At 39.0% G+C, this 27458-nt stretch overlaps 1 pseudogene across 1 annotated transcript; it reads right to left on the bottom strand.

Annotated features, from left to right (window-relative positions):
- Window positions 1–5887: 5887 nt before the first annotated feature.
- Window positions 5888–17070, bottom strand: LOC309652614 (V-type proton ATPase subunit F pseudogene; annotated as a pseudogene). Its single transcript has one exon. The product of its transcript is annotated as a V-type proton ATPase subunit F pseudogene (transcript).
- Window positions 17071–27458: the final 10388 nt, after the last annotated feature.

Raw genomic sequence — 27458 nt, 5'->3', positions numbered from 1 at the left:
ACTGTTCTGGACTTCCAAGGGTTGATGGCTTGAGTCAGAATTTACAGAAAACCCACTGTTCTGGCTGGGTCCTTCCATCATTCCTCATTCAGGGTCCCTACCTTCATATCTATCAAAGACTGGGACTCTTTCTGCTTACCTCCTTCCATTGTTTTTAGGCCAAGGCTCTTAAGTCCCTGAGAAGCCTGAAGAATAAGTGAGGGCATGCTCAGCCTGACAGCTCTATCTGAGGCTCTCTAAGTCCGACAGCAGGTGGAAGCCTGTCTAGGTGTGACTCCCTATATTCTGGGGTGTTGGCCTTCTAAGCCGTCTAACACTGAGGCCATCCTCTTGGCTCCTGCCTCTTAGATTAAAGGTTTCCTGAGAAATACCTCATCCTTGCAAACACCTGAGCAGTTTCCCCTCTTCAAACCTTGGTCCCTGCCTTAGGAGCGATGTGAGATGGGGAAGCTAAAGCATAACGCAGGGGTTCCAGACAGGTGGTAACCTATCAGGGGAAAAATACACTGATATTTTCCTTCTCTTCACCAGCCAGACTTAGAGTCTCATGTAAATTCTGTTCTGACAGATTTATATTTTATGGGGAAGGGGCTGTCCAGGATGATTTTGTGAGCCCCTGATCTTTTGAGGTTATCTGACACTGCATATGAAGATGATCATATTGTCACTGAGTATTAGCTTTCTTTTCTTCATTCATGCCTGTCATTTATTTTGGTATTCATATTGCTCTGGGAATGTATTCCAACCCAGTAGCATGAGCACAGATTTTCTTTTATTGCCTGAGATGCATTTTTAAGAAGAAAGAGGAAAACTGAATATAAGAAACACAAGGTGGGCCTCAGGCTTGGAGAATTGGAAAGTGTGGGCTCTTGATTAATCCAGACCTGGGATCTAGTTTCAAACCTGTCCCTTAACAGCTGTATGAATTTGGGTGCATTACTAAACTCTGTGAGCACCGGGCTCTGCATCTATGCAGTGGGTTTGGCAAGCTCTGTCTTGTAGAACTAGTGAGATGTGGTTAATATGTGTTAAGTGTCTGGCACAGTGACTGGCCTGTGTTGAGACTTCAACGTGGCATTTATTACTATGATTAATTTCGACCCCATGATGCCACCCACTCTGCTGGGGTTGTTTTTTTTTAATTTTTTTTAACTCCAGCAGAAGCCAGAAAATATGTGGCAACCTAGAACAAAGAAAACCCAATCATCCAAAATGCCTATTAGCAAGAAAAACTAAGTAATATTTCCCTATTACATGATAAATTATTCAGCATGGGTATAAGATATACTTTCCCAGTTAGATACAACACAAACCCCCTAAGTCTGTGTCAAGGATCACCAACTTCCCTCCCTACGAGCAGCCCTTCCATCTAAACTACCCTTGTTTTCATTAATTTAACCATCACCCAAAACCCAGAACTCGTATAGAGTTTATCAGATTATACACATGATAACTTAATTTGAATGCCCTTTTGATGGAGAGGGCTCTGACCCTCCCAGCCCAGTGCAAAGGTGCCCAGTGGCTTCTTACCATCTTGCCTCAAAGGAGGATTACACTTATTTCTCAGAAACTCCCTGAAGACGATGTGAATGAAACATTTAATTTGCATACTGTGTTCTCCTGCTCTGGCACAAGAGCACAGGACACGTCCCATCCCTCGCACAGTGATATACTTTTGCCCTTCATGAATATTAGGCTCAGAACAGTCACAAGGGGGGCTGATCTTCTGCATGCCCTTTACATAACTCAGCCTCTCGTCTTAGGTGAGGTCCAGTTTTCTGAGATGGACATAGGAGTGGTGCACTTCTTTCACATCAACCTCAAAGACCAGCTTCATGTGCTCAGAGGCTCCCCTAAGGATCCCAGGAAGTGAAGTGCTCCTTATCATTTTTTATGACATTATTCACCATGTCTGACTTTGTGATGGGCTCTTTAACTTGATAACTGAGCACAAGGGAATTCACCAACAAAACCACTTTCTAGTCAAGAGTGTGTTTGGGCAACTTCTTAGTGTCTGGCAAAGCTGCATGGCTCTCTGACTTCGTTCCTCTATTGGACCACTGGAGTCCTGCTTGATGAGGTGCCTATGAACACTCCTGACTTTGAGTCTTTGGGTCTCCTTGAGGGCCTGAAAGCATTGCTCATGTGTGCAGCACCACTGCTTCTGATACTGAGACATGATCGCTCTTGTTGGTATCAGTAGGCAGGAGTGTGGGTAGGAGGCATGGCAGTGGGCCACCACAGGCTAAGGAAGAGGAGGAAGATGTAAGTGGTGTCAGCTGGTAAACTCAATTTTGTTTGCTCTGACGAAGGCCAACTCCACCAGACTTTTCCTAAGGGCAGTGTTCTAGGGCCTCACAGGTCTCCTGTCCTGTTTGTTCCACAAGTACTTGAAGAAGGAACTGAGAAGGCATTTCACAGCTCAGCCGGCCAACCCAGTTGGAGACTTCTCAGGGCTCACAGTAGGGCAGGGAGAAATGGGCTCTATTAGGCGCACTGGGTCCCCACTCTGACTCCTAGCAGTTCCTGGGACACAGTCTACTGACCTGAGGCCATCTCCCTTCAGACCAAGGCCTTCATCTCTCTGAGACTCCTACAAGGAAGTGATGGAGACATCTCCTATGGTCACCTTCACCTCTGTCTGGGCCCTCCCAAGGTTGACAGCAGGGCCTTGACTCTGGGGGACACCCTCTCTTCTGGGGTTAGTAGTCCCCTCACTTCTCATGCTGGTTCCTCACCTTGACTCCTGACACAGTATGGAATTCCTCCCTCTGCCTAACTGGGGTCATTCATCCCCTTCAGACCTCACTTCCTTGAGTGGTCTGAGGAGAAAATAACACTGGACAAAGAAATATAGGACCTGTTTTTTTATTAACAGGATGTCTGGCAAACCTAGCTGAGGGCGAAGTGAGGGTCCTTAGCTTGAAACTCTGTCTGGGCCTCCCAGGTCTCACAGCAGGCCTCTGAGGTTCCTCTCTTCTGGAGTTTTATTATTCTCAGTTCATATGGGAGGTATTTGGAGAAATCATGGTACTCAGTGAAAAGCAAGTTTGAGGGCGTGCCAGGGACCTATTGGGGAGGGAGTGACAAAAATGACAGGTGGCACGTCAGACTGTGCCTGCATGTCTTGCTGAGACATTGTTACAGGGAATCAAATATACCCCCTAATCAGTGCTGGAGTGGTGTTTACATCAGTATTTTCAAAAACAGGACCTGTGAAGTAATAATAGGTGCTATTCAAAAAAAGGCAAATTATTTAAATAAAGTTGAGTAAGTTTTAGTTTCTGGTTTTGTTTTCACTGCAAGACTTCCCAAAGCCCTCAATATGTCAATATGCACTAAGAAACTCCAAGAGGGATGATATAGCATGATGAGTTTTCTTAACATATTTGGCCATGAAAAGCATGTCCTCCTGCCATTTTTTTTTTTCACATCGAATCTCAGGACTTCAGCACAGAACATTTTGGAGATGCTGTCTATGATGTTCCTGGCAGATCCTCAGCTTATGTTTTTCTGAATGTTTTCAGTGACAGTATAGTGGCCCTTGGACGGGGCAAGAATACCGGCCAGGCACATTTTCAAAACAAAATGGTTGCTTTAGTGCCAATAAAGATGATATCTAAAGCACAAAGACCTTAATAAGTGACATGAACTATCAACTCTTGATACGTTTCCAAAATTTCAATTTTGGAATAGGATGCAACCACATCCAAAACTTGCTTGAGACGCCTGATCACTGAGAGACATACTCTAAGGGTCATGTTAAATATAGGTCGTCCTAAATTTCCCAAAGAATACTACTATGTTACAGATACTTAAAGGAGAGTAGATGCATATTTTGTAAGTACCCAAACCTCCAGGGGGAAAATATGCTAGAGCTAGCCCAGCTGTAGGGGACCTAATCAAAAAAGGTGTGAATACAGGGTAGATATTCAGGCTCAGTGGAGAATGGGAATGTTTGGAAACCACAAGGGAGAAATTCTATCTTATAAACTGGCTTTACATAGTGGAAGTGGCAAGGGAACATGGTAATAAGCTACACAAGTGCCTGCAATTCATCCAAGTGGTACAGGGTACTGTGTCTTTCAAAAGACCTGATTCTGGACTTCTCCAGATGTTAGGTTTGAGGTTATTGGTATTCTTTCTGCTATTCTTACAATGTTTAGTTCAGAAACTGGCGCAGGCCATGTTCCTGCAGAAGACACACATAGTTGATCTGGGAAAGACAAAGGCAGGGAATAGAGACAGGGGCTCAGAGCAATGACCCAGAGATGCCTGCAGAAGTCTAAAGGAGTACAGCTAAAAACACACATCCATTTTCCTCTTTACAGTTCAAATAAATTTAAAAACTAAAGCAATTTCCTAGGCAAAGCTACAATGCAAACCCAGCCTTTATCTTGTGATTTGGACTTAGGGTATACAGATAATTAGAAGTATGTTGATCTGATCAAGTTACTTTCTTAAATGCTGTATATTTCAAAGGATTTCAAATAAAAGAGAAACAAGATGGTGGCTCAAGATAGCTGACATTTAAAAAAAAAACAGCATATAAGTAACATATTTAGAGCTATATTAGTGCATCTCCTGGGTAATTTTAGTATTCATTAGTGTCTTCATCTCTCAGTGGAACAAAACTCACGACTGTCGTTAAAATACCGTTTTAGTCACGTACTAGCTAATTAATAAAGATATTAAATATAACCATTTCTGAAACCTGTGCCTCCGGCATATATTTTAGCAATGCCTCTTCAATGGGATTTTAGTACTTAAATATTTCCCTCTATGATATTTGGATATGTATATGATTTTTAAATATTATAAAATTATTCATCAGGGAACTGTAACAGGGCTTTGTGACTTTACTAAAAATCTTTTCATTTGAAAACACACCTTTAGAGCATCCATTGATATTGGGAGACAACTTCAAGTTTTATAATTATGTGCTACCATATACCATTCTTTCATTATAGAGCAAGAAACCCAGGTCAAAATAAAAACATCTCAATCAATGTTTAAGAGGATTATCAGTTTTTCAAAATTCCAGTTTAGTTTTAGAAAATCATTCTTATGTTTCTTCTAACTGGTTTTTCCATTTCATTGTAAAAATCTATTCAAAAATATTAATGTTTAATGTTTAAAGTGATCGTTATAGAGAGGGAGGGAAGTAGGAACAGCACAAAGAAAAACAACAATAACAATATAATCTCCACTACTCAGAGACATCTGCTGTTATCAAACTATTCTTTCTATTTGTTATTAGGCAATTTTGGAAGACTCCGAAAAAATCTCAGCTTGGCATACACAAACCACCTAGTGAACAATGGCAGACTCCTACCACCTAGTTAGTTCTTTTCAGCTTGCAGATGGGTAAAGAAACTCAGCCCCAAGAAAAGAATGCTGCTCTTTAAATTATTCCTCCCTACTTTTCTTCATCGAATGACTATATACTGCTTTGATTACTGCAGGGCTTTGCTTAAGCCACTGCCAGTGATTTTTCTTTTAAAAGAAGAACCCTACAGAGAAAATAGCTTAAAAATTGCATAGGATATTCAGAGAGCAAGAATAAAGGGAAACGAAAATCCACCGTCAGGATTTGAATTTCAGGCTTTGTCGGCGATTGACGTGTAGAATGTAGAATGTAATTTTTCTCCAGACTTTAATATCTACTAAACACTCAATGACCAAGTGGCCTACATTTGTTAGATATTTATTTAATGAGTTGGATTTAATGTGACATTTGCGACTGAAAGCTAGAAGTCTAGATCAAGTGTCTGTGATCTAAAGAGATGGGGCCTTAAGTTCTGGATTTTATCAAATGTGCATCCAAGTCCAAATTGATAGAACCAAGACTTCCCTGGCTTTCAGTACTCCACAGAAGGTGAAGACATAGGTAAGCTATTTAAAGAACAAAATGGACTCCACACTAAGAGTAATGACAAAAAAACACTAAGTATTCAAAATCCAGATCAATATCAAATGATAAATAAAAGGTACAAAGATATTACAAATGAATAGGTGCTGAAATTAAAGGAGCACTGTTTTAAATTAGAGCTCTGTTTAAATTAAAGGAGATCTTTGTTAAATTCAGAGTCCATTCACATATCTAGAATGCACAATCATGCTGCTGAGAGTCACACAAGTGATGTAGGGGGAAAGTGGATTTGTGTGTGTTGCAGCGAGTGGGATAGGAAACGGGAACACTGGAAGTAAACAAAATGACAGGATACTGGGGAAGCGGTGGGTTCTTTCCAGTCTCTCAGCATTAGTTGAGGCAAAGCAATGGGCAACAGAAATTGTGAGCTCTTAAAAAGAATGGGTACCATACCCCCCATAATTGAAATCACTTGGGGAGTTACTGAGAATACAGATTTCTAGGCCCACTGTAACCCAAGAGCAGCCTTGGAATCGAGATTTTTTGTTTTTTTTCTTCACAGAGAATTAAAATTTTTATTTTTTATTTTTTTAACATCTTTATTGGGGTATAATTGCTTTACAATGGTGTGTTAGTTTCTGCTGTATAACAAAGTGAATCAGCTATACCTATACATATATCCCCATATCTCCTCCCTCTTGCGTCTCCCTCCCACCCTCCCTATCCCACCCCTCTAGGTGGGCACAAAGCACCCAGCTGATCTCTCTGTGCTAATAAGCAGCTGCTTCCCACTAGCTATCTATTTTATATTTGGTAGTGTATATATGTCCATGCCACTCTCTCACTTTGTCTCAGCTTACCCTTCCCCATTCCTGTGTCCTCAAGTCCATTCTCTATGTCTGTGTCTTTATTCCTGTCCTGCCCCTAGGTTCTTCAGAACCATTTTTTTTTTAGCCTCTAGTGATTCTGATGAGAAGCTGACTTTGGAGCCACACTGTTACCCACACTGATATCTTGTTAGCACTTCGTTAAGAAGTGTTAAACTTTTAGAAATTAAGATTTTCCCAGAAGATAAGGTGTTTTTCATTTAAATTTTAACATATTAATGGGAAGTTTATAGATATTCTGGAACTTCTCTGAAAATTTTTGGTGATCATATTCAACTGCTGAGTTTTCCTCCAGTAATGAACATTTTTAAGCTAGCTGTGGACATTTATTAAAATACAGGCCTCAAACTGTCCAAATTGTGACAGGATGAATAAAATAAGAATGTCTCAAAATGTTACTTGAAACCCTCCTAGTGCACTATTAATATTTAGAATTTTTTGGTAGGTGAGAATAAAAACAGGTTTTAGGTCACATATAATATTCTTTTTCCATTCCTTTTAAAGACTTCATTTATTTATTAACCTCTTTTCACTTCTATCCTTATAATTAAGTTTCTTTATATCCTCACACTTACAGTTGAAAGTAGTGTCTGTAGGTTATCTGTAGAGGTTACATTTCATAGGTCACATTTCAGTTGTTACTTAATTGTTCATGCATTTCCCCTCAAATAAATTTCCAGGAGGAGGAGCACAGATTTTACTTCTTTTAATATGCAGAATATTTAAAGTTAGTATTTTAAGTGTAGTAGACTCTCAAAAATGACTTACCCAACAGATGTTTTTCAACACTGAATTTTCTCAATTGAGAAAAGTATATATACTTGTGCTGTTCAATACAGTACCCATTAGCCACATGTGACTATTTAAATTTAAATGAATAAAAATTAAATAAAATTTAAAATTCAGTTCTTTAGCTGCACTATCCACATTTCGAGCGTTCAGTAGTAGTCACATGTGGCTCTCATATTGGACAGCACAGATATAGAACATGTCCATTAATTTAGAAAATGCTATTAGAAAATGCTGATCTATACAAATTGTTTCTCCTTCCTCCTTCCCTCCCTCCCTCCCACCCTTCCTCTCCTTCCTCTCTCTCTCTGATACAGAAGCGTTTCACTGCTCTAAAAAATTCCCTATGCTCCAACGATTCCTCCTTCCCCCTTTCTTCAAACCTGGCAACCACTGATCTTTTTGTTTCCATAGTTTTGCCTTTTCCAAAATGTCATATACAGTAACTCCCCTACATACGAACCTTCAAGTTGCGAACTTTCAAAGATGCAAACGTATTATAAACCTATTACAGTACAGTACTGTACAGCTGATTGTGTTAGTTGGGTACCTAGGCCAACTTTGTTGGACTTAGGAACAAACTGGACTTACAACGTGCTCTCGGAATGGAACTTGTTCATATGTAGGGGACTTAACTGCAGGTGGAATTATACAGTATATAGCCTTTTCAGATTGGCTTCTTCTGTTTTGTTTTGTTTTTTTTGGCTGCGCTGCATGGCTTGCGGGATTACTTCCCCGACCAGGGATTGAACCTGGACTCCCTGCAATGGAAGCACGGAGTCTTAACCACTGGACCACCAGGAAATTCCCTCAGATTGGCTTCTTTCAGGTAACACTATGCTTGTTTCTGCCATTTTTTTTTCAGGGCTTGATACCTCATTTCTTGTTATCACAGAATAATATTCTATTGCATGACTGCATCACAATTTGTTTATCCATTCACCTACTGAAAGACATCTTGGTTCCTTCCAATTTTGACATTTACAAATAAATCTTCTATAAACATTCCTGTGTAGGTTTTTATGTGAACATAATTTTCAATGCATTTGGATAAATCCCAAAGAGCACGAATGCTAAAATATGGCAAGACTATGTTTAGCTTTGTAAGAAATTTCCAAACTATCTTCCAAAGTGGCTGTACCATTTTATATCTCCACCAGCAACGAATGAGAACTGTTGCTCCATATCCTCACCAGCATTTGATGTTGTCAGAGTTTTGGATTTTGGCCATCCTAATAGGCGTGTAGTAGTATCTTATTGATGTTTTAATTTACAATTCTCTAATGACGTATGATGTGCAGCATCTTTTCATATGTGCCATATTTGCCGTCTGTATGTCTGCTTTGGTAAGCTGATTAGATCTTTTGCCAGCTTTTAAATTGGGTTGTTCATTTTGTTGTTGTTGTTGTTGAGGTTTAAGGGTTCTTTATATGTTTTGGATACAAGTCCTCTATCAGATGTGCTTTTGCAAATATTTTCTCCCTGGCTGTGCCTTGTCTTTGCATTCTCTTAACGGAGTGTCTTTTGCAGAGCAGAAGTTTTTCACTTCAATGACGTCCAACTTAGCTATTTTTTCTTTCATGGAGCATGCTTTTAGTATTGTATCTAAAAACTCATTGTCAAACACAAGGTCACCTAGATTTTCTCTTTTGTTATCTTTTTATATTTTTATAAGTTTTATATTTTTGCATTTTACATTTTGGTCTACGATTGATTTTGAGTCAATTTTCATAAAAGATATAAGGTCAGTGTCTAGATTCATTTTCTTGAATATGAATGGCAGTTGTTAAGCCCCATTTGTTGAAAAGACTATCCTTTTCCACTGGCTTGCCTTTGCTCCTTTGTCAACAATTAGTTGCTCATATTTGTGTGGGTTTATTTCTGGGGTTTTTAGTCTGTTAAATTGATTTGTCTATTCTTTTAACAACACCACAGTGTCATGATTACTGTGGCTTTAGAGTAAGTCTTGAACTAGAGTACTGCCAGTCCCCCAACTGTGTTCCTTTACAATGTTGAATTGGTTATTCTGGAACTTTTGCCTTTCCATATAAACTTTAGAACCAGTTTGTTGGTATCCACAAAGTAAACTTCTGGGATTTTCATTGGGATTGTGTTGAATCTACAGATTATGTTAGGAATGACTAACATCTCAACAATATCGAGTCTTCCTACCCAAGAACATGGAATATCTCTCCATTTATTTAGATCTTTGATTTCTTTCATCAGTTTTGTAGTTTTCCTCATATAGATCTTATAAAATTTTGTTAGATTCATACCTAAGTATTTTAACTTTTTGCTTCTAATGTAAATGGTATTTTACTTTTTATACTCAAATTCCAAATGTTCGCTGCCGATATATAGGAAACAATAGACTTTCATATATTAACCTTGAATCCTGCATCTGTGCAATAATTGCTTATTAGTTCCAGAAGGGGTTTTTTGGTCAATTTTTTGAGATTTTTCTATATAGACCATAACATCACCTGCAAACAAGGACAGTTTTACTCCCTCTTCTCAATCTGTACACATTTTCCTTCCTTTTCTTGTCTTTTTTTATTACATTACATAGGGCTTACAGTACAATTTATAATTGTACTGTACAATTTTGATAAAGAGTAGTGAGAAGGGACGTCCTTGCCTTGTTCCCCATCTTAGGGGGGAAAGCATCTAGTTTTTCACCATTATGATATTAATTGTAGTCTTTTTGAAGATGTTCTTTATCAAGTTGAAAAAATTTCCCCTCTATTTCTAGTTTACTGAGAGTTTATCATGAAAGGGTGTTGTATCTTGTTGAATGTTCTTATTGCATCTACTAATATGATCGTATGATTTTTCTGCTTCAGCCTGTTGATGTAATGAATTACATTAATTGACTTTAAAATTTTGAACTACCCTTGGATACCTGGAATACACATTTGGTTGTGGTGTATAATCCTTTTTATACATCGTTGGATTTTATTTCCTAATATTTTGCCGAGGATTTTTGAATCTATGTTCATGAGAGATATTGATTGGTAGTTTTCCTTTCTTGTAATGTCTTTGCCTGGTTTTGGTATTAGATAATGCTGACCTCATAAAATGAGTTACGAGGTGTTCACTGTGCATCTATTTTTTGGAACAGATTGTAGAGAATTGGTATCATTTGTTTCTTAGATGTTTGGTGAAATTCAATAGTGAAACCATTTGGGCCTGGTCCTTGCTATTTTGGAAGGTTATTAATTATTGATTTCAATTTCTTTAAGTCTACTCAGATTGCCTATTTCCCCTTGTGTGAGTTTTGGTAGACTGTGTCTTTCAAAGAATTGGTCCATTTCACCTTTTATCAGATTTGTGGGTGTAGAGTTCAAAATACAGTTGATGCTTAAACAATGTGGTGGTTAGGGGCACAGACTCCTTGTGCAGTAAAAAATCCATGCATAACTTTATAGTAGGCCCTCCGTATCCAGGGTTCTGCATCCAAGGACTCAACCAACTGTGGATCATGTAGTGTTGTAGTATTTATAGAAAAAAAAAACCTGTGTATAAATGGACTTCTGTAGTTCAAACCTGTGTTGTTCAAGGGTCTACTGTATTCTTTTATTATCATTTTACTGTCCATGGGATTAGTAGAGCTGGTTCCTCTTTCATTTCTGATACCAGTAATCTGTGTCTCCTCTCTTTTTCTTTTTTCTTTTGTTTTAACCCTAACCAGCCTTGATTTCAATGGCAGAGCTCCAGCAACCTGGAAGCACCTCACCAAGCCTCTCAGTGGAGTGGGAAGGGGCAGGGAATTGGAACTCAGAGGCTCAAATCTTAGAGAAGGGCTGATGGCAAGCCTGGGGAGAGGCTGCATGACTGAGGGGAGTCCCCTAGCGCAGGTCGTGGGCCATGAACACGCCCCTGGCCCTGCGCAGGATGGGGTCCTTGGCAGCATCACTGGGGTGCTCCTTAGACGGGATCTCCAGTACCGCTGGAATGAAGCACTGGCGGGCATCGAGCGCATGCCTCACCTCTCTGCGATGTACTGGTTGATGAGGATGATGCCGATGTCCTCCTGATTTAGAAACCACCGGAAAGTGTCTTCGGTCTCATTGATGGTAGTATCCTTCTCCACCACCAGGAAATCAGGGTGGCGGTTCTTGTTAAGCTCCCCTATGCCACCCAGCAGGAAGCCAGTCACCGTGTCCTCGTCTCCCATCACCACAATTAGCTTCCCCCTCTCTGCCATCCTCACAGTCAGCAATACTTTAAATATTTTACTTTATTCTCTTTTTGCTTGGATGGTTTCTGAAGATAAGTTCGATTTAATTGTTCTTATTCCTCTGTTGGTAAGACATTATTTTCTCTGGCTTCTTTCAACATTTTCTGTTTGTCTTTGACTTTCTGCAGTTTGAATATGATATGCCTAGATATCAAATTTTTGGCATTTATCGTGTTTGTTGTGCTCTGAGCTTCCTGGATGTATGGTTTGGTGTCTGTCGTTCATTTTTGGAAAATTCTCAGCCTTTATTTATTTATTTATTTATTTATTTTAACATCTTTATTGGGGTATAATTACTTTACAATGGTGTGTTAGTTTCTGCTTTATATTCTTAGCCTTTAAGACTTCAAATATTTCTTCTGTTCCTTTCTTTCTTCTCCTTTTGGTATTGATATTACATGTATATACACCTTTTGTAATTGTCCCACAGTTCTTGAATATTCTGTTCAGTCTTTTTCATTCATTTTTTTTTCCTTTTGTATTTCAGTTTTGGAAGTTTCTATTGATCTATCTTCAAGTTCACAGATTCTTTCCTTTATGAGTGAAACCATCAAATACATTCATCATTTCTGTTAGTGTTTTTGATTTCTAGCATTTTCTTTTGATTCTTTCTTAAAGTTTTCATCTCTTACATTACCTACCTTTTCTTGCATTTATCTACTTTTTCCCTGAGAATGCTTAGCATATTAATCGTAGGTATTTTAAATTCTCAGTCTGATAATTCCATATCTGAGTCTGGTTCTGCCATATCTGAGTCTGCCATATCTGAGTCTGGTTCTGATTCTTCCTTTGTTCATTCAGAGTGGGCTTTTTGTCTTTTAGTATGACTTGTGATTTTTTTAATTGCCAAACATGATGTATTGGGTAAAAGGAACTGAGGTAGTGTGAGGTTTAAATTTATCTGACTAGGAGGTAGGCTGAGTATACTTTTTGTTGCAATTGTGGTGTCAGAGGCTAAAATTTCCTCTGGTGTTCTTGCTTTCTCTCTCTGTTTGTCTCTCTAGTTTGGAGGGCAGGAGTTTCCCTATGAGTTCCATTCTCTGATGAATACAAGAATTGTTGATTTTTACCTTGAGGAAAGCTCTCTCTCTTTTTTTTTAAATAAATTTATTTATTTATTTATTTTTGGCTGTGTTGGGTCTTCATTGCTGTGCATGGGCTTTCTCTAGTTGAGGCAAGCGGGGGCTACTCTTCCTTGCAGTGCGCGGGCTTCTCATTGCGGTGGCTTCTCTTGTTGCGAAGCACGGGCTCTAGGCGCACAGGCTTCAGTAGTTGTGGCGCACGGGCTTAGTTGTTCTGTGGCATGTGGGATCTTCTCGGACTAGGGATTGAACGTGTGTCTCCTGCATTGGCCGGCATATTCTTAACCACTACGCTGCCAGAGAAGTCCAAAGCTCTCTTCTTGTGAGTACTTCGAAGCTCTTTACGTGTCAGACCTAAAACTGGAAGTCAGAACCATTTCTTTTTTAAGAGTAGACTTTCTATTCTGACTTAACAAGTAGTTTTCAGATGCAACCTTTTGTTTTTTTTTGTACTTGGCCTTAAATTTCCAATATAATTCCTACTATCTGTATTCTCCAATGTACTGTTGATTAAGTTTAGGCTTGCTACTGTTGAGTTCTAGACTGCCAATGGCACATGTCAATTTTTGAAGAACATATTTGACTTTTATGCCATGCTGAATTATTGTGAAAATCCACCCACCCCAGAAGTCCCCCAGGATTTGGAAGCATCAGCTACCTCTGGCACTGGGGACAAAGAGTTGAGCCTCTGAGTTTCCAATCAGCTTTTTGGTTCCTTTGATCTTAATCATGACCGTATAACCAAGATTTATTTAATGAGGCCTGAAAGCTCTTGCTTCCATTTGTAATTGCAATATCCAGACACTGGAATGGAATGGAAGGAATGGAGAATCATTTTCTAGCCTGGTTTTCTCTATTTTATTCTGTCTCTAAACAGTCTGTGCCTCATGGCAAGCAGTCTTTGCTATGGAATGAACTGTGTCCCTCTAAAGTCATATGTTTAACCCTAGCCGCCCCACCCCCCACCATGAGACTCTATTGGAGGTAAGGCCTTTAAGGAGGTGATAAAGGTCAAATGAGGTCATAAGGGTGGAGCTCTAATCTGATAGAACTGATGTCCTTATAAAAAATGAAGAAGCACCAGAGATCGATCTCATCTCTCTCCATCTCTCTCTCTCTCTCTGTGCCATGTGAGGACTCAGCAAGAAGGTGGCCATCTGCAAGACAGAAAGAGGGCTCTCACCAGACACTGAACCCTGCCGGAAACTTGATCTTGAATTTTCCAGCCTCCAAAACTTTGAGAAAATAAATTTCTGTTGTTTAAGCCATCCAGTCTATGGTATTTTGTTATGGAAGCCGTAGAAGACCAAGACAGTCCTTTGTTGACTAATGTAACTGGGTTTACTGAGAAGTTTCAGCTTGGTGCAATCTCAAGATAAAGTGGCTGCAGTGTTTCCAATTACTGTCTTCTCTCGTGTACTGTTGGATCTCCCTTTCCAGTACAGCAATATGATCTTATGAAGATTCCCTAGCTTTGTGGCCACTTTTGGGTATTAAAATTTAGTTCAAATTAAAGCATTAATTTCAAAGTCCTTTTAAATCTCATCTTCTTTCCTTATCCTCAGGTCAGGCTTGAGTGGCAGTCCTGACTATGGGATCTGAGATGGAAGGTGTTGGCAGGGTCTGGCTCTGAGACACCTCTTTCCTCTCTCTTTAATAACCCCTCTCTGTGGCTATTCCTGCTTCTCTAATACTGACAGGCTGAAGATGCCCTCTGTGTGGCAATGCCGAAATATCGATCTGATCATTGGACATACATCTACGTTCTTCGTGGGTCTCCAAGAAGCCTCTCTACTATGCTGTTCCCTGACAGATGAGGTCCCCATTTAGCAGAACATCCTATAGCCGCCTGTTGCTAAGGTGCCTCACCTGGTAGCCAGCCTCCTTGATTGGGCTATTAGCAAACTTGCTCTAGCCAGGTAATCTTGGTAGTGACCACTGGAAATTCATATATTTTCGCATGCCAAAAGGAGGGAATTCAGACCGCTCTATCGCCCTCCCTCTCTCTCCAGTCATCCATATGTGTTTAAGCCTATTCTTCCTTCTCAGATAAGCACACAAATGAAATCCTAAATTATGTTTAAGATTTTGATTTATGTCAAAAGAGATCTTCAGGAATAAAGGAGACCCCTTAAAACAGGGACTAATTAACAGGCTTGTGAACTCATTTTTGTAAATATTACCTTATCCTCTAATTCTTAAATTGTTATTCAACTTCCACGGGATGAATCTTTTACTTTACTCAACAAATATTTATTGAGTACCCAAGGTATGCAAGGCACATAAATAAAAATGTTCAAGATTGTTCCTGCCCTCAATATATCTAAGGAGAGCTAAAATAGATAAATATTTCTAATCTCAAGGTAAAAGATGATAGGTGACATAAAAGAGTGTTAGGAGAATTCAAAAAGGAATAAATAACTATTTTGATTTATCCAGGAAAGACTTAGAGAATGGGACATTTGAGCTGCATAGGAGTTGTATATTCAGAGAAAGAAAAGATATTCTAGATTATAAAACAAAAACATACAAACAAAAGCACTGAAATGGAAAAAACACTTGAAATTGTTGGGGAAAAGATATATATTTTAGGTATCCCTCTTTGATGTTAAAGTAAATATTGGAAGTGGAAAGATACAGGAATAAAAAGAAGGCATGAAGGAGTAATAAGAACTAATAAAGCAGTTGGATTTTTCCACCTTTAAGTAGGTTCGTGTGGCACTTTGCACAGAGTATATACTGAAAAAGATGTTTTAGCAACTTGACTGCTAAATCCCAACTATGCTTAAACATCTCATTCTTTTCTACTAAATTAATACACATTAGAATAAGGAGTTTTGAAAGCAGCTTTACATCTTTTTATTTTTCTCTCAATTGAGCAACTATTCACTATGTATGTCTAGCCACCATGAGAAATACAAAACCTGTAACATAATCTCACCCTACAAGGAGCTTAAATTTTATTTTTTCCTTTCCCTGATTTGTTTTGTTTTTGCAAAGATAGCAAAATAACTGACACTAATGAGCCTAATACAATTATAATTTATTATTAACCACACCCCCTACTGTTACTGTTCTTCTCACTCCTTTGCTTAAGAAAATGTAGGAATAATTTCTGACATAATGTTAACCTGCGTTGTTACTACTGGTTATTTACTGGAACAGGATGGTTTTATTTCGGCTCTTTTGTCACTGAGAGCCAAAAATGACGTTTTGAATTTCTAATTGGCATATTCTTTCTCTGTGATTTCCATGAATTTTCAGTGACTACTTTTATCAACTATGTATGTATGGCTTATATATATTTTCATTTCATTTTCAGAATGAACTGCTAATCAGAATGCTTTTCCCATTTCAAAAATGAAGATAGATAGGTATAAGAAAGTGGGTAAAATAAAGCCCCTTTATTACAGAGATTTTAATTTTAGCGAGATCCCTTACGTCAGCTATTCCAGTTTAACTGTTCTAACCTTTCGTGTTGATTACCTTGGGCAACGCATGTCTGAACAAACTTAAGGCAGAGAGAGGCTTGTTACAACAGTCCATTCCTCAGCAGATGGTAACCACATTCTATTTGACAATACACATGCTACCTGTAGATGTCACTATACCCCTATAATTCTTCTCAGTGCAGTGACCTATTCATTCCCCTCCACACCCCCCCACTTCAGAGTTACAGGAATGAATATTTGAAGAGATCCTGAATTTCTGTTTTCTAAACAGAGAATTGAAAGGTGAGATTTCCCAGAATATAAAATACAAAATTGCAAAGCAGGCAATCTCAGAGACAGACAGGTGCATGCACACGCGCACACCCGCCACCCCCAAAAGGAGTGCTTTCAAAGGTAGATAATTATATTTACCACCTATGTTTCATTAGTCAATTGGATAACCTTTCAGGTTAGAAACAAGATCAAGGCAAGAATGTGGCTATTACCTCTCTTTTCTTCTTTATTTACAAATAATCTGTAAAATCTTAGCCTAAAAATAAACAAAATCATGTTTCAACGACTGTTCTCTCATAAGATCTTAGAGGAGTTGAATAAAATGGATTTCCTGTTTTAAAAAAAGAATGTGAAAATGACGCTTTCATGGATTAATTAATGGCAGAAGAAATATAAACAAATATGCCTAGTTTTAAGAATAGGTTTTTGCTTTGGCAGCCTTTTGCCTGGGCAACCAAACACTGGGTCCAGTTTTTTGTTTACTGGGCAGTCAGGTCTCCTTTTGTCAATTTGGGCCTAGGGATCACTTTATCACCACTTGTAGCATACCAAAGTGTTCCAGGTGGGAACAGAAGGATACTCAGAAATGACTTGGGCCTTGAAAGTCATCCTTAGCATAACTGCAAAAGGCAGATCTCCCCCAGTAAGAGAAACATAGCCCAAGCTGAAGCAGTAAATGATCTCAGCTTTTCAAAGCCAAAGAGAGTTAGAGAAAGGGAGCGTCAGTTAATTAAAATCAGCTTTTCAGGTAGGAATGTGAATGTCCAGGTTATCCTCTGGTTAATGCTGATTGCCAAAGGGCACGGCTCAAAAAAAAACCTCTACTGGATCAACAGGAGGATTACGGAGGCATATCCTTCTACACATAGGCCCAGAAGAGAGGAAAAATCAAAATCAAAATCATGTAGTTGGAATGACCATGAGTGAAAAAGTAAGAAAATAAAAATAAAGTAAGGTGTGTAGAATGGAAAAGTCTGAAATAAACCCTATAGATGGGTATGGATTTGGACAGAAGTCAATAACAGCAAGGCATAATTGGAGTTGGGGTAGCCACTGCCAATGCTATGAAGGCCTTACATTGTAGCTATTTGTAAATATGCTTCATACTCGTCGTTAATGACTCCTTAGAGGGCTAAAACAGCCTATTCATCTTGGTTCCCCTATAGCACCTAGCAAATCACCTGGCACCTACTGGATTCTCAAAAAACATTTATTTATTAAATAAACTGAAAGCAAAAGCTATCCAGGGGGAAAAACAAACAGAATGTTGATAGTTCTTGGATGCTGTCAATAAAAAAGAATAGGATGTCAAAAATTAGTTTGAACGTCTCAATTTGGAGACAGTGAAAAAGTTGGTATTGTTGTCAGACACTTGGAATGCAGAAGGGAGATTCAATTTGTATATGAGAGATTCATTTCCTTTGAGAATATATGGGGATGGTCCATATTTGATGGAGGAATATAAAATAGACTGGGCTTAAATCTAACTGGCTGGAAATATAAGATGTTAAGAAAGAAGCTGGAGAGGAAGATTTGGGATTCCTAGGTGGAGAGAACACATTTAAATCTTCAGAATGAATGAGACCCCTGAGGAAATGTGTATAACATATTATGCATATGAAGAAGGTCAAAAACTAAAGATTTTTGGATATCTGGAGTCAGCAGGTGGGAGAAGAAGGTGGAATCAGAGCCAGTTGAAGAGAAAATAGTGCTATACTAGCTGACAAAAGAAAATTGTCAAAAAGGAAACCATATTACTACAATAATGAACAATATATAATAAAAAGAATTTAGATGGATAATTTAAAAATAGCAAACAAACCCCTCTACTAATTTTTTCCAACAGGTCTTTAGTTGCCTAAGAGAGATGCCTTACTATGATATATAAGTTAGATATTTTGACAGTTCCTCCAGGAAGGAGTCGGCGGGGTGTTGGGGGGGAGGTTAGTGGGCTAAGTGGTGAGGAAATGGAAACCACATATATAGGCAGAGTGTGTAAATCAAAGATCTCTTAACAGATTGATTATGTAAGGTCAAGGTATATGGATTCACTTTTTTTCACTTGGTGGTCCTTTGCCTTCTCCATGGACAACTGAATTAGAACTGAAACTACACTAACTTCATATGTGGATAGCTGAGAGAAGGAAGATATAGTACTAAAATATTTATCCATGATTTTTACATTAAGAGAAAACAAATGTTTATTTAATTTAAAGGTTCTTATACCTCATTTTTCGGGGTGGGGGGGAGTATGGGATGGGCTATTCTGAGTCTTTTGAAAGCTATGCTCCCCCCAGAAGAAAGTGCACATTCACACTGAAAATTACCTGAAATTAGAGAAGATCTACAAATCCCTTCCAAAGATCCCAGTGTAAGAAGCCCTAACTTAGCAAACAGCCTGCAAATTCACTGAACCTGACGCTTAAAGTGAGAAGAGCATAGTAGGATGAGGAGTCCTGAGTCGTAGTTTCACTGTTCCCAGTTCAGCTGTGTTATCAGGAAGAAATACTATGATCTTCTTAGAGGTCATGAGTCTAAATTATACCTTAGGTCCCTTTTAGTAAAACCTGGTACATGTTATGTTTCTACTTAAAAAGCCAATAAAGAATGTCATCACTGAATTAATTCTTTTCTATCTGTATTTCTATTTTTATGCTTATATTTCTTCTCACAAAAAGCAACAGATCATTTTACAGATTATGAGATACACATTTCAATTTACGCTTACCAGATATTTAGAAGACAGGTGCTAATTGCATTTTAAACCCCCATGTGAACACCAGCTGCTCCTAAATAACTTTTAGTCTGAGTACAACTTTTAGATCTTTCCTTATTTTTCTACTAATTTTGAGCTCTTTTTAAAAAATAAGAGCCTAGCAGCTTGGAATACAATCACAGGCCACTTTCACAAGGGGAATGATCAAATTTAACTTCCTAGGAAAGTTAGACCATTGTTTCTTTTGAACATTTTGAAGTTCTTCTGACAAACAAGAACTGAAGGACGTCAAACAGGCTTCTTCACAGAAAGCAAGAGCTTAGTAACAGGAGAGTGGCAGGGTCAAATGAAGATGCTCCAGAGTGCAGAGAAAGAGAGAAGGAGACGAAGCACTCAGAACTGACAGGAGAATGAGGCGAGGACACGCTAGCTGGATTTCTGCTCCATTTGATACTGCACATATGGGTATACCAGTAGCAGCTGCTTCAGAATGAACACAAGACAGCTCTGTCTCCAGGTGAGAGTACTGAACCTCCAGATTTTGGAATCCACATCCTGATTATTTTGGAGGAAAAGGAAAGAAGTGTTATCTGGTTATTCTCAGCCTAAATTTCCCCTTTAGAGTCATTAATAAAAAATTTCAGGAAGGCATCTGTCTTCCAAACTAACACTTTTCTAGAACCTTCTAAAGAGGCATTTGGGGCAAATATAGTTTATGGAACTTAGAAGAACAGGATGACTATCTGTAGAGCTAACTTCTGTGATGCGAATACATAAGTTATTAGAGTCAATTCTAACGAGCAGTCAGAATTTTTAGACTGTATTTCAAAAAACGGGAAAAATATTCCAATACCTGAAAGTCAACAGCACAACACTCTGATTCCTAAATAGTCTTTCAAAAGCCCCTGAAGACACTGGTTCAAGATGGTGGAGTAGAAGGACGTGCTCTCACTCCGTCTTGCGAGAGCACCAGAATCACAACTAACTGCTGAACAATCATCGACAGGAAGACACTGGAACTCACCAAAAAAGATACCCCACATCCAAAGACAAAGGAGAAGCCACAATGAGAGGGTAGGAGGGGCGCAATCACAATAAAATCAAATCCTATAACTGCTGGGTGGGTGACTCACAAATTGGAGAACACTTATACCACAGAAGTCCACCCACTGGAGTGAAGGTTCTGAGCCCCACGTCAGGCTTCCCAACCTGGGGGTCTGGCAATGGGAGGAGGAAGTCCTAGAGAATCAGACTTTGAAGGCTAGCGGGATTTGACTGCAGGACTTCGACAGGACTGGGGGAAACAGAGGCTCCACTCTTGGAGGGCACACACAAAGTAGTGTGCACATTGGGACCCAGGGGAAGGAGCAGTGACCACATAGGAGACTGAACCAGACCTACCTGTTAGTGTTGGAGGGTCTCCTGCAGAGGCGGGGGGTGGCTGTGGCTCACCGAGAGGACAAGGACACTGGCAGCAGAAGTTCAGGGAAGTACTCCTTGATGTGAGCCTTCCTAGAGTCCGCCATTAGCCTCACCAAAGAGCTGGGTAGGCTCCAGTGTTGGGTGGCCTCAGGCCAAACAACCAAAAGGGAGGGAGCCCAGCTACACCCAGCAGCAGAGAAGCAGACTAAAGTTTTATTGACCTCTGCCCACCAGAGCAACAGCCAGCTCTACCCACCACCAGTCCCTCCCATCAGGAAACTTGCACAAGGCTCGTAGACAGTCTCATCCACCAGAGGGCAGACAGCAGAAGCAAGAAGAACTACAATCTTGCAGGCTGTGGAACAAAAACCACATTCACAGAAAGATAGACAAGATGAAAAGGCAAAGGGCTACGTACCAGACGAAGGAACAAAATAAAACCCCAGACAAACAACTAAATAAAGTGGAGACAGGCAACCTTTCAGAAAAAGAATTCAGAATAATGATAGTGAAGATGATCCAAGACTTTGGGAAAAGAACAGAGGCAAAGATCGAGAAGATGCAAGAAATGTCTAACAAAGACCTAGAAGAATTAAAAAACAAACAAAGATGAACAATACAATAATTGAAATGAAAAATACACTAGAAGGAATCAATAGCTGAATAACTGAGGCAGAAGAATGGATAAGTGACCTGGAGGACAGAATGGTGAAATTCACTGCCGTGGAATAGAATAAAGAAAAAAGAATGAAAAGAAATAAAGACAGCATAAGAGACCTCTGGGACAACATGAAATGCAACAACATTCGCATTATAGGGGTCCCAGAAGGAGAAGAGAGAGAGAAAGGACCAGAGAAAATATTTGAAGAGATTATAGTTGAAAACTTCCCTAACATGGGAAAGGAAATAGCCACCCAAGTCCAGGAAGCACAGAGAGGCCCATACAGGATAAACCCAAGGAGAAACACGCCGAGACACATAGTAATCAAATTGGCAAAAATTAAAGACAAAGAAAAATTATTGAAAGCAGCAAGGGAAAAATGACAAATAACATACAAGGGAACTCCCATAACATTAACAGGTGATTTCTCAGCAGAAACTCTACAAGCCAGAAGGGAGTGGCATGACACACTTAAGTGATGAAAGGGAAGAACCTACAACCAAGATTACTCTACTGGGCAAAAGTCTCATTCAGATTCGATGGAGTAATCAAAATCTTTACAGACAAGCAAAAGCTAAGAGAATTCAGCGCCAACAAACCAGCTATACAACAAATGCTAAAGGAACTTCTCTAAGTGGGAAACACAAGAGAAGAAAAGGACCTACAAAATCAAACCCAAAACAATTAAGAAAATGGTCAGAGGAACATACATATCGACAATTACCTTAAACGTGAATGGATTAAATGCTCCAACCAAAAGACACAGGCTTGCTGAATGGATACAAAAACAAGACCCATATATATGCTGTCTACGAGAGACCCACTTAAGACCTAGGGACACATACAGACTGAAAGTGAGGGGATGGAAAAAGATATTCCATGCAAATGGAAATCAAAAGAAAGCTGGAGTAGCAATACTCATATCAGAAAAAATAGACTTTAAAATAAAGAATGTTACAAGAGACAAGGAAGGACACCACATAATGATCAAGGGATCAATCCAAGAAGAAGATATAACAATTATAAATATATATGCACCCAACATAGGAGCACCTCAATACATAAGGCAACTGCTAACAGCTATAAAAGAGGAAATCGACAGTAGCACAATAATAGTGGGGGACTTTAACACCTCACTTACACCAATGGACAGATCATCCAAAATGAAAATAAATAAGGAAACAGAAGCCTTAAATGACACAACAGACGTGATACATTTAATTGATATTTATAGGACATTCCATCCAAAAACAGCAGATTACACTTTCTTCTCAAGTGCGCACGGAACATTCTCCAGGATAGATCACATCTTGGGTCACAAATCAAGCCTCAGTAAATTTAAGAAAACTGAAATCATATCAAGCATCTTTTCTGACCACAATGCTATGAGATTAGAAATCAATTACAGGGAATAAAATGTAAAAAACACAAACACATGGAGGCTAAACGATACGTTACTAAATAACCAAGAGATCACTGAAGAAATCAAAGAGGAAACGAAAAATACCTAGAGACAAATGACAATGAAAACACGACGATCCAAAACCTATGGGATGCAGCAAAAGCAGTTCTAAGAGGGAAGCTTATAGCAGTACAAGACTACCTCAAGAAACAAGCAAAATCTCAAATGAACAATCTAAACTTACACCTAAAGGAACTAGAGAAAGAAGGAAAAACAAAACCCAAAGTTAGCAGAAGGAAAGAAATCATAAAGATCAGAGTAGAAATAAATGAAATAGAAACAAAGAAAACAATAGCAAAGATCAATAAAACTAAAAGCTGGCTCTTTGAGAAGATAAACAAAATTGATAAACCATTAGCCAGACTCATCAAGAAAAAGAGGGAGAGGACTCAAATCAATAAAATTAGAAATGAAAAAGGAGAAGTTACAACAGACACTGCAGAAATACAAAGCATCCTAAGAGACTACTACAAGCAACTCTATGCCAATAAAATGGACAACCTGGAAGAAATGGACAAATTCTTAGGAAGGTATAACCTTCCAAGGCAGAACCAGGAAGAGACAGAAAATATGAACAGACCAATCACAAGTAATGAAATTGAAACTGTGATTAAAAATCTTCCAACAAACTAAAGTCCAGGACCAGATGGCTTCACAGGTGAATTCTATCAAACACTTAGAGAAAAGCTAATACCCATCCTTCTCAAACTCTTCCAAAAAATTGCAGAGGCAGGAACACTCCCAAACTCATTCTACGAGGCCACCATCACCCTGATACCAAAACCAGACAAAGATACTACAAAAAAAGAAAATTACAGACTAATATCACTGATGAATATAGATGCAAAAATCCTCAACAAAATACTAGCAAACAGGGGCTTCCCTCGTGGCGCAGTGGTTGAGAATTTGCCTGCCAATGCAGGGGACACGGGTTCGAGCCCTGGTCTGGGAAGATCCCACATACCGCGGAGCAATTAAGCCCGTGCGCCACACCTACTGAGCCTGCGCGCCTGGAGCCCGTGCTCCACAACAAGAGAGGCTGCAACAGTGAGAGGCCTGCGCACCGCGATGAAGAGTGGCCCCCACTCGCCGCAACTAGAGAAAGCCCTCGCACAGAAACGAAGACCCAACACAGCCAAAAAATAAATTAATTAATTAATTAAATAAATTAAAATAAAATACTAGCAAACAGAATCCAACAAGACATTAAAAGGATCATACTCCATGATCAAGTGGGATTTATCCCAGGGATGCAAGGACTCTTCAATATATGCAAATCAATCAATGTGATACACCATATTAACAAATTGAAGAATAAAAACCATATGATCATCTCAATAGATGCAGAAAAGCTTTTGACAAAATTCAACACCCATGTATGATAAAAGCTCTCCAGAAAGTGGGCATAGAGGGAACCTAGCTCAACATAATAAAGGCCATATATGACAAACCCACAGCAAACATCATTCTCAATGGTGAAAAACTGAAACCATTTCCTCTAAGATCAGGAACGAGACAAGGATGTCCACTCTCACCACTATTATTCAACATAGTTTTGGAAGTCCTAGCCACGGCAATCAGAGAAGAAAAAGAAATAAAAGGAATCCAAATTGGAAAAGAAGAAGTAAAACTGCCACTGTTTGCAGAGGACATGATACTATACATAGAGAATCCTAAAGATGCCACCAGAAAACTACTAGAGCTAATCAATGAATTTGGTAATGTTGCAGGATACAAAATTAATGCACGGAAATCTCTTGCATTCCTATACACTAATGATGAAAAATCTGAAAGAGAAATTAAGGAAACACTCCCATTTACCACTGCAACAAAAAGAATAAAATACCTAGGAATAAATCCACCTAAGGAGACAAAAGACCTGTATGCAGAAAACTATAAGACACTGATGAAAGAAATTAAAGATGATACCAACAGATGGAGAGATATACCATGTTCTTGGATTGGAAGAATCAATATTGTGAAAATGACTATACTACCCAAAGCAATCTACAGATTCAATGCAATCCCTATCAAATTACCAATGGCATTATTTACAGAACTAGAACAAAAAAATCTTAAAATTTGTATGCAAACACAAAAAACCCCGAATAGCCAAAGCAGTCTTGAGGGAAAAAAACGGAGCTGGAGGAATCAGACTCCCTGACTTCAGACTATACTACAAAGCTACAGTAATCAAGACAATATGGGGGCTTCCCTGGTGGTGCAGTGGTTGAGAGTCTGCCTGCTAACGCAGGGGACACGGGTTCGAGCCCTGGTCTGGGAAGATTCCACATGCCGCAGAGCAACAGGGCCCATGAGCCACAACTACTGAGCTTGCGTGTCTGGAGCCTGTGCTCCGCAACAAGAGAGGCTGCGACAGTGAGAGGCCCGCACACCACGATGAAGAGTGGCACCCGCTTGCCACAACTAGAGAAAGCCCTTGCACAGAAACGAAGACCCAACACAGCCAAAAATTAAATAAATAAATTAATTAATTAAAATGAATAATGCTTTAAAAAAAAAGACAATATGGTACTGGCACAAAAACAGAAATATAGATCAACGGAACAGGATGGAAAGCCCAAAGATAAACCCACGCACCTATGGTCAACTAATCTATGACAAAGGAGGCAAGGATATACAATGGAGAAAAGACAGTCCCTTCAATAAGTCGTGCTGGGAAAACTGGACAGCTACATGTAAAAGAATGAAATTAGAACACTCCCTAACACCATACACAAAAATAAACTCAAAATGGATTCGAGACCTAAATGTAAGACCAGACACTATAAAACTCTTAGAGGAAAACATAGGAAGAACACTCTTTGACATAAATCACAGCAAGATCTTTTTTGATCCACCTCCTAGAGTAATGGAAATAAAAGCAAAAATAAACAAATGGGACCTAATGAAACTTAAAAGCTTTTGCAAAGCAAAGGAAACTACAAACAAGACGAAAAGACAACCCTCAGAATGGGAGAAAATATTTGCAAATGAATCAATGGACAAAGGATTAATTTCCAAAATATATAAACAGCTCATGCAGCTCAATGTTAAAAAAAGCAGACAACCCAATCCAAAAATGGGCAGAAGACCTAAAAAGACATTTCTCCAAAGACATACAGATGGCCAAGAAGCACATGAAAATCTGCTCAACATCACTAATTATTAGAGAAATGCAAATCAAAACTATAATGAGGTATCACCTCACACCAGTTAGAATGGGCATCATCAGAAAATCTACAAACAACAGTTGCTGGAGAGGGTGTGGAGAAAAGGGAACCCTCTTGCACTGTTGATGGGAATATAAACTGATACAGCCACTATGGAGAACACTATGGAGGTTTCTTAAAAAACTCAAACTAGAATTACCATATGACCCAGCAATCCCACTACTGGGCATATACCCAGAGAAATCCATAATTCAAAAAGACACATGCACCCCAATGTTCACTGCAGCACTATTTACAATAGCAAGGTCATGGAAGCAACCTAAATGCCCATCCACAGACGCATGGATAAAGAAGATGTGGTACATATATACAATGGAATATTACTCAGCCATAAAAAGGAACGAAGTTGGGTCATTTGTAGAGACGTGGATGGATCTAGAGACTGTCATACAGAGTGAAGTAAGTCAGAAAGAGAAAAACAGATATCGTATATTAACGCATACATGTGGAACCTAGAAAAATGGTACAGATGAACCGGTTAGCAGGGCAGAAATTGAGACACAGATGTAGAGAACAAACGTATGGACACCAAGGGGGGACAGCGGCAGGGGGTTGGGGGGGGATGAATTGGGAGACTGGGGTTGACATATATACACTAATATGTATAAAATAGATAACTGATAAGAACCTGCTGTATAAAAAAATAAATAAAATAAAATTCAAAAAATCAAAAAAAAAAAAAAACAACAAAGCCCATCAAGAATCACATAATGATGGATTAAAAAATACTAAGGCGTGAACTCGAGCTACATTAGAGAACCAGGAGAACTGCACCCCTTCACTGCTACTCGATTTTAAAGCTCACCATAATTGCTTGCAAAAGGCTGAGGCAGCAGTCATGTAATGGTACTGCAGAGACAGCAAAATATAACCATGTAGATGAGTTTTTTTAAAACCAAACATTACCAGAATTAGATGCAACAAGTGTTTAAAAGCCCACTTTCTTGATATAGGAAATATTCATTTCTTTTCTGTACATCTCACAAGCTGCTCTGGAAGGTGCAGCTGTTTTCTGTCCCTACGGAGCTTCAGAATGGTGAATGGAGACAACTCTGTCAAATTTGCGAAGTCTGGAGCTTTGGACAAGAAAACAAAATTGAGACCAGCCCGTGACATTAGGTGATCCTCTCAACCTCACTTGCAGTTTCAGAATTTTAGCTGGACAATATGAGATGCTTAGTAGTTTAAATATAAATTTATATATAAAGACTTCAAAGAAATTCTTCCCTATCTTTTGTTTAGTTCATTCATTCGTTCATTCATTCATTTTACAAACATTCATTGAGGAGCAACTACATACCAAAAATTATGACTGATGCTTTGGATACAAAGATAATTAGACAAAATCCTGTGTTCAAGATGATCCGAG

Source organism: Balaenoptera physalus (assembly GCF_965194825.1).
Source record: "Balaenoptera physalus genome assembly, chromosome: X".
Lineage (NCBI taxonomy): Eukaryota > Metazoa > Chordata > Mammalia > Artiodactyla > Balaenopteridae > Balaenoptera > Balaenoptera physalus.
This window is presented reverse-complemented; position numbering and strand designations above follow the sequence as displayed.